Source organism: Saccoglossus kowalevskii, chromosome 15 (genome assembly GCF_978046115.1).
Source record: "Saccoglossus kowalevskii chromosome 15, keSacKowa6.1, whole genome shotgun sequence".
In the NCBI taxonomy this organism is placed as follows: domain Eukaryota; kingdom Metazoa; phylum Hemichordata; class Enteropneusta; family Harrimaniidae; genus Saccoglossus; species Saccoglossus kowalevskii.
In genome coordinates this window covers 30,423,493-30,432,010 of record NC_140655.1, presented here as the reverse complement: position 1 = coordinate 30,432,010, position 8,518 = coordinate 30,423,493, and positions in this window count along the sequence as shown.

Sequence of the window (8,518 nt, the reverse complement as noted above, 5' to 3'; positions counted from 1 at the left end):
TTTAGGCTACACCGATTTAATTTTATGGATGACATCCGCGCGCGCATTAGTTTTCGCCTGTTCTCAAAAAAAAAAAAAAAAAAAAAATCTCCTACGACGAGTCTTCACAGATCGGTTTTCTGTCCGGAACTTGCCGACTCATATTGTCGCAAAGCGCCGACTTGTCGTAAAACTCGTTTTGGACTACCTCAAAACTTCGCTGGTTCCCGGCGTCCTTTGCGAATGGCAGTTGTGGCTTGGTACGCCATGACACTTGAGGCGGGAACCAGCCGTCAGCCAAGCAGGTGGTGGCGCGTGTCTGTCCATGATGCACCGCGGTCGACAAAAATGGCCGCATCTGACAAGTACGTGTAGATAAACGCGGTAAGTTTGAGAACTGTTTACTCACATCATATTGTGTCTTCATCCATTTTTTTGAGTTGATACTTAATCTATAGTTATGTCTCGCCCTTTGAGTGGTTTGGTGTTAATTAATTCTATGTTTTATGAAAATGAAAATTACTTTGTATGACTTTTTATCGTTTGGCAAGTGATTATTATTTGACTGAAGTCGCTCGAAACTAAATTTGTTTCTGAGAATAATGTGTACAATGTTTTGCCTAAAAACTTATATTTAATTGTTGTTTATCATAAAATTATTAACAAGATGAAATAAAACTTCTATGGACCCCACAATAACAAACTGAAAATTTAATTTATTAAAATGCGTTTTTTTGTGATGACTTACATTTATGCTAAATTTGGTAATGATCTACTGAAAAAATAAGTCATCTTTAATCCCATGTATGTGTGATTAAAAAATACAACATTCTGAAAATATATTATCAAAGTTTTGGTTGTGATGACAACAACATTTATTTTGTGTTCTTACAGACAATTTTATATGTTTTTTTCATTTTTGACTCCCATGTGCGAAGCACATAATGGGAGTCTTTGCAGTTAGTGTGTCTGTGTGTGTGTATGTGTATGTGTGTATGTGTGTCCGACTGTTCTACTGCTATCTCAAGAACCATACATCGGTTTTTGATGAAACTTGGTGCATAGATGATCTGGGCCAATGCGCAGATTTGATTAGGTTTTGGTAAAAATCCATGCTCGTTAATTACCTAATTTGCATGATAATTAGCTAATTTTTAGCTGTTCTATGACTGTTCTACTGATATCTAAAGAACCACTCATTGGATTTTGATGAAACTTGGTACATAGATGCTCTGAACATATGCTAGGTTTTGATTAGTTTTTGGTAATAATCCGTGGATACTAATTACCTAATTTGCATAATGATTAGTTAATTTTCAGTTTTCCACTGATATCTCAAGTACTAATCATCACATTTCAATGAAACTTGGTACATAGATGTCATATGATACTGCACAGACCTGATATTTTATGGTAATATCAGTACATATTAATTACCTAATTTGCATAATTAATTAATTTTCAGCATTTGATACAAGTAGTGAGCATTACATTTCAATGAAATTTGGTACTTACATACTCAAGGACTATGCAGAGATTGATTGTTTTCGGTAAATATTTGTGCATATTAATCGCCTAATTTGCATAATTAGTTAATTTCAGCTTTTCCACGGGTATCTCAAGTACTAATCATCACATTTCAATGAAACTTGGTACATAGATCCTTTAGGACTATGCAGATTAGTTTTAGGGTAAATAATTTTGCATATTAATTACCTAATTTGCATAATTAATTTTCAGCTTTTCTACTGATATCTAAAGTACTAATCATCACATTTCAATGAATCTAGAATTATGCAGAGACCCAATTAGTTTTCGGTAAATATTTGTGCATATTAATCACCTAATTTGCATAATTACCAATTTCCAACTTTCACACTGATATCTCAGGTACTAAACATTACATATTAATGAATGTTTGTACATGGATGCTGTAGGACAATAGACAGACCTGGATAATTGTGGGTTAAAATCTGTACATATTGATTACCTAATTTGCATAATTAACCAATTTTAAGCTTTCACACTGATATCTAAAGTACTAATTATTCCATTTCAATGAAACTTAGTACAAAGATTCTCTCGGACAATGTACAAACCTAATTAGTTTGGGGTAAAAATCTGTTCATATCAATTCCCTAATAAGCATAATAATTCATAATTTTTTGGTTCTAATCACATTTCAATTAACCTGGAAACATAGATTTTCTGTTACATTGCACAGACCTCATTAGTTTTACACTCTGTTCATATTAATTTTCTGATTTGCATAATTAGTTTTCAGCTAAGTAATTTCGAATTATATTTAATGTGTCTCAAATACTCTCAGCACATGGGAGTTCTTTCTAAGCTTTCTTTGATTTATTTTTGCTATAATTTGACATAATTCACCCAAATTGAAAGCTATATTTGAAAATAATAATGGTAATGTTTTGCTGAAATTTTTTTTTGTAATTGTAGTACGTCATACCTTTGTTGATAAACTGAAATAAAATCTCTATGGACCCCATAATAAAAAAGTGAAATTTAACTTTATAAAATATGTGTTTTTATGATAACTTTTCCCATGGTCATAACTGTTGTAATAGTCATGGTACCGTTACTCTTATCGATAAATTAAATCAGATTTCTTTGTGATTAAATAGATAAGATATTAAGTATGTGTACATTTTTAAATGTACGAGTCAAGTTAGATTCCTGTTAAACAGAAAATACAGCCTTTTATACCCAGGTCAGTCAACTTCATTGAACATTATATGATTAGTGGAGGGGAATATGATTGCTATTGCCTTACATAGTTCTGCAAAAATGGAATTGTTTGCATTATGTTTCAGATGTTAAAAATAACTATTAGATGTGTTTGCCTTTTAGTGTAGTCCAAGAAAATTATAACATGAAAACTTTTTTAAAATATATAAAGATGCCAAGCATATGCATGCATGCATATGCTTCATGGAAAATAGTTTTTTTTTTTAATGACTGGAGATACAAACGTATACTGTTGTTCTCATGGCCAGTCAATAGGTGCATTTGTATATATGATGAAACATGATAATGATCAAAACATACAATAGTTCCCTTAAAGTGCCTGTGAAATGGCTGCTATTTACACGTCTAAAATTATCCATTGATACATAAATATTATTAATTTTTATGTTTCTAAGCATAAATAATTTTTTTTAAGTGAAAAAATGTGTTTTAAACTCAGTCTACGGAAACTTTTTTTTGTGTATTTTAAAACGAGGCTCCTCATTAGCTTCTCGTTTGCATACAGAAATTCCCCTTGTGACGTCAGAAGGGGAAGCCGCTGGGCAGCTTGCATTGCCGATACGTGTAAATAAGGCAAATTTCTTGTGCTGTTTTCTCGTCTTTGACTAAATTGCCACTTATGTATTTGTTTGTCGAGGAAGAATGGACCATAATGAACACATAGTATTAAGTTTGTTGCATGGGGTTGAGTCAGATGCGAAATATGTCCGGTCTGGTGTAGCTAGTCATCGTGGTCGTCACAGTCTCCGTAGCACGTTTGTACACTGTCGCTGGACTCCGGCATTGGACAAAATCAAATTTGACGGCTGAATGGTCTTGTTATTTATCAGGTTACTAGACACTATTGATTTATAAAATAGAGAAATAATTAAAAAAAAACGACAAAACACAGTTACTAAATAAATGACTGCCGCGTTGTAATGGTTGAACACGTCGGGTCATGAGGGGGACAAGTGCGTGAATGGCGGCGTTTAATTGGATAACAATAATTGAGAGCGACTCACATACAGACAAATTCAGAGTGGATTTAGCGTGATTTTCATGATTATGGCATCATATTAAAGAAATACATTGACAGCTCAAGCCCGGATTCTTATTCCGTAAATTATTACGCTGATCAAGCTGCAAATAAAGGCAACAAAGGTGTGAATTCGACATTCAACACCAATAACCGAACAATTCAGACACTTTTAGCCTGCGAAAATGAAAACATCCGGATGGCTGCGTAATTTCCTGTTTGTCAGACGCTTCGTTTTTGTGTCATTATCAAAATTACTGCTACCTTTTACATAACACGGGTAGTCTCTATAAAGTGATAATCAGGATCGCAAAAAAAATCATATCATTTGAAACACATACTCAAAAAAAAAAAAGAATCTGAGGTGAAGTGGACACTGCATATGACGCTGTTAGGAGGAAGTCCACCCCAACCTTTTCTCGTTATTTTCACGGCTTTCGTCCACCGATTTCGCACCTTCGGATCGATTCAAAACATGTAAATCCTTAACTATAACTATACGCATTACTGCAACCGCCCACAACACAACGTTTAACCATCATAAAAGTTTGTTGTGAAAACAACTTCTTAAAATTCGCTCTCTCAAAAATAAAATAAAATAGACAAAAGAAACGCCGATTAAAAAATGTATATCGTTTAAAAGTACAGTTGTACGTTGAATGACACAGTGATATAAAAGTACGGCCCAGGGGTATGGCTTCCTCTCATATTTTTGCATTTGGTGGCGCACTTTCGGTGAGAGTCGGAAATCCGGAAACAGTCGACCATTTCAGGATAGGTGGGCGTGGCTACAGCACGGGAAATATCTCAAATTTACTTGGATACGAGTAATCATTTTCAGCAAAAAAATCAAAGATCTAAAATGGGAAGCGTGTGGGTGGGCATTGCACAGGCACTTTAAGTTCAGGAGTTCTGGTTGTTTTTACAAACTCACTAACATTTCTAGAACAGGTCCATGTGTCCAACCTGTTTCTCATGCAGATACACATTCACTGATTATATAGCCCTTTAAAAGGCACAGTCTGGGGGCTTTATGTATTGGGTACTGTCTGTCTGTTCCACCATGACATTTTCTCAGGTTTATCAACCATTTTTTTGCAACCTTGGTATGGTATACATAATTCTTTGTTTTCGGTCATTTTTAGTTCCCGACTGGGCAAATGGCTTATTGTGTCCAGTTCTCTTATTTTACACAATTCATTTAATTTGTTGGTTTGTTATAAGCGCCACCATTGGAGATATGTTGCAGTCTGAAAATCTAAAGTTGACTTAGTTACACATACAGTTTCCAGATGCTTACACAACATCAGCAATTTGCTGTATTATTTCAAAATGTCTTAATATTGTTTATTAATTTACTATTTTACACCCAAAATACTACAAATAATTACTAGATAATGATGCTAGATGCCTTTTTGGATAACTCTACACAATGTTAATAATGGGCGAAAGCTCACTTTGCAATATGGAGCACAAAGTGTGCTTCAGTCCATTATGGGTTTCAAGGAGTTCATTATTATTATTTTGTAGCATTGTCAACACCAGTGGATTTGCTGCCACTAAAAACAGAAAATTTGTAGAAAAATCCACAGTGAACGAAACAGTTTCACAGTCACTGATCCGTGTATCTGAATAATTAAAATGTCTTTCTGGAAATTGTTTCCACAATCTCATATGGCAAACTGATTAAAACTAGGTTCTTTCTCAATCAAATATTATTGTACATTTATTTAAATGATTTACATTATGAATGGCTGGAGTGTGGTGTGAAGTAGCATTGCAGTGATCGCCTGAGCGAAGGCATTCTGTGACTAGTAGCCGTATCAGTGTCTGCTAGATCACCACCATGGACCGGCTGGATCGACTGTGCGTAGGGGTGCGTACCCAGGGTACATGTACATAGTCGTATCATTACCCCATCCCACAAGTATTTTCAAATCATCAAGGTAGATGTCCTGTATGTGTAATAGTTATTTTCAGATTCTACGAGAAGCCGGTGATTTGACAATTTGGAGCCAAAAAAAACTTACAGGCGTAGCAAGTGAACGAACAAGAGGGTGTTAGCCATCCTAGAAAGAGAACAAACAGTGATTTTAATCTGACTGTATTAAATAAAAAAAACATATCTGAGAACACTGATACCTACTCATTTGTTTATGCTAACTGTGACAGTGTCCCGGACTGTGACATTTACCCCTGAGGAAATACAAGTCTCGTTTCGCAAATTGTGTAGTACTACTCACTACAAAAACAGAACAAATGCATTTCTCTGTACTCATAGACATACTCCCACTTCGTTTTATGCATTTGATTGGATAAATCATCCTCTGTTAACTTCACTTCATCGACACAATAGGGCACCAAGTCAAGAGGCCACCAGGACAGCGGCATCAGTCATGGAATCTAGAATTTGTCTGATTGTGACATTGAAATTCACTGTTATTGGCAATGGGCCATTTTATTTGATCCTAATTTTTGTATTAAATGCTTATTATCTAACAATTGCCCTTTTTTTTCAATATTTTCTGCTATATTCATTTTTGAAAACAACATTGTATTCATATCCATGGCACAGGGCCTTGAAGCTCAATAATGGGATAGATTATCGCAAATAGTCTGCTGCAATAAGGTTGTAAAATCCACTGGTATTGATAATGCTATAATATAATTGGTGTTAAATGACATTATGTTGAAATGCAATGAAGATCTTATTGAGATCAGACAATACAAACAATATTTCTTTGTAATACATTTTGTTTATTTACTGATGTATTTGATTTCTTATTCCATAGCTAATGATGGCAGTGAGAGAAGCAGGAAAATCAAATGTATGTATATGTTATTAACTTTTAATAGTTCCTGACTGGACACTGCATGGTCCATTTCAATTTGTTTTGAGGGTTCATGGACCAATGAATAATTGATGCTTTCAATTTTTTTCCTTTGCTCAGATTTAAAATGACTGGTGTCCATATCTATCCATAGCTATATCCATATGTAGGTGTATTCTCCAATCTGTGCTGCCAAATTCTATTATAATTTGAATATTGGTACAGTGCAAGTTGATTTGTGTTGCAGTTCTATCCATAATGTTTGACTGATGATGGTTGTTTGAAAATGTTTTTTCTAATGTCTCGAATCAATACTGCCCATTTAGGTCCAAACTTGTAGCACATCACATCAAAGAATGTTGATTTGTGTCACAATCCAAGATGCTGACTGGCTAGACCAATGTATGTCTTTTTTTTTTTTTTAGAACAGTTCTACCAAAGAAAACTGAGATTACAGGAACAGACATATGCAACGAACATCAAAGAAAATTAATGATGTTTCGTACAATGTCTCTTGATGAATCATGTTATATTATGCAAGCGTTGTTCAGTTAACACACTTTTTCTGGTAGTTTTTGTAACCAGTTATCTAATTCACACTGTCTAGCTGAAATGAAATGTGTCATCCAATCTAAGATGGTTGACTAGCAGCCATAAATGTTTAAATCTGCTTATATAAAACAGGGAGCAGTGGATGCGATTAAATGAAGAAGTTGTGTTGTTCTCTTGCTCTCAACTAAATCTCTATGGCCAAGTTTACAAGTTGGCTATCCATATTTAAAAAACCAAAACCACAACTGATATAAAGCCCACCTGTAAATAAAGACAATTCTAATGTGACATTCTCAATGGTTTGTACGACTTGTAAATGTAAATTGGGCATACAAATGTAGGCATGATAATTTCACTCTGTTCGTTCCTTGCAGCCCCCCAAAAATAAACCAATTCCCTTGACAAAAAATGAGGAGCAGTCACTGGTAGAGTAAATCAGTTTAGCTAAACTGGATGCCAAATTTAACTTTATTGAATGGCCAGGAATGAAGGGAAATAGTCCCTTCTGGCAACAGGCTTGTGTTGAAGTTTCTAAATTCAGTGGCGTGTCAAGAACAGGTAAGCAAAAGTATTGATTTTGATTATTGATTATATGCTTGATTGATTTATAGTGTCATAATTTGTTTTCTGGTTTGAGTATTCCATAATTTTAAACAAATCCAGATCTTGGTTGTATATGGACAGATTTCATTCAAAGACTGATTTAAAGTATACCCATTACTCTTTTTGCAGATCAGATTAAAAATTATTATTTCACAATCCAATTTTTACCTTGCCCGTACCATCAAAGATGGAAGGGAAAGGTATATTAAGGGAAAAATTTTGTCGGGCGTTGTCGTCGTCGTTAATAATTGTTATTGTGTGCATAATAACTTTACTAATTCTATTCCAAACTTTATCAAACTTGGTCACCTTATTCATCAGTATAAAGTCTTCCCTGAGTTTGAACAACAGATGTCCTGTATGAAAATATCATGCAAAAATTGAGAAAATCTGATAAAATATTTTGACTGTTTCTACTTGACTGATCACTGGTGATACACATCAAAGGTCACTGATCTCAGTGGAAATATGCATTGTTGTATGTGTTCAATGAAGCAAATGATTTATCTTGTAATAATATCCTTGGTAATGTATCTCAGAATCCCATACTGGGTTTCAAAACCAACTCATGGAGAGATTGCACAGTCTGATACACATTTGCAAACCTACCAATAAAATCTTTACACAAAACAAGATGTCAGAAAATCAATATAAGCACTCCTATGAACTGGGTGCCTAACTTTGATCAAGATCTGAAGCTAATAGAAAATCTGTTTAGTCAAAAGTTATCAAATCAAAAACAATACATAAAAAATACATTAAAAGC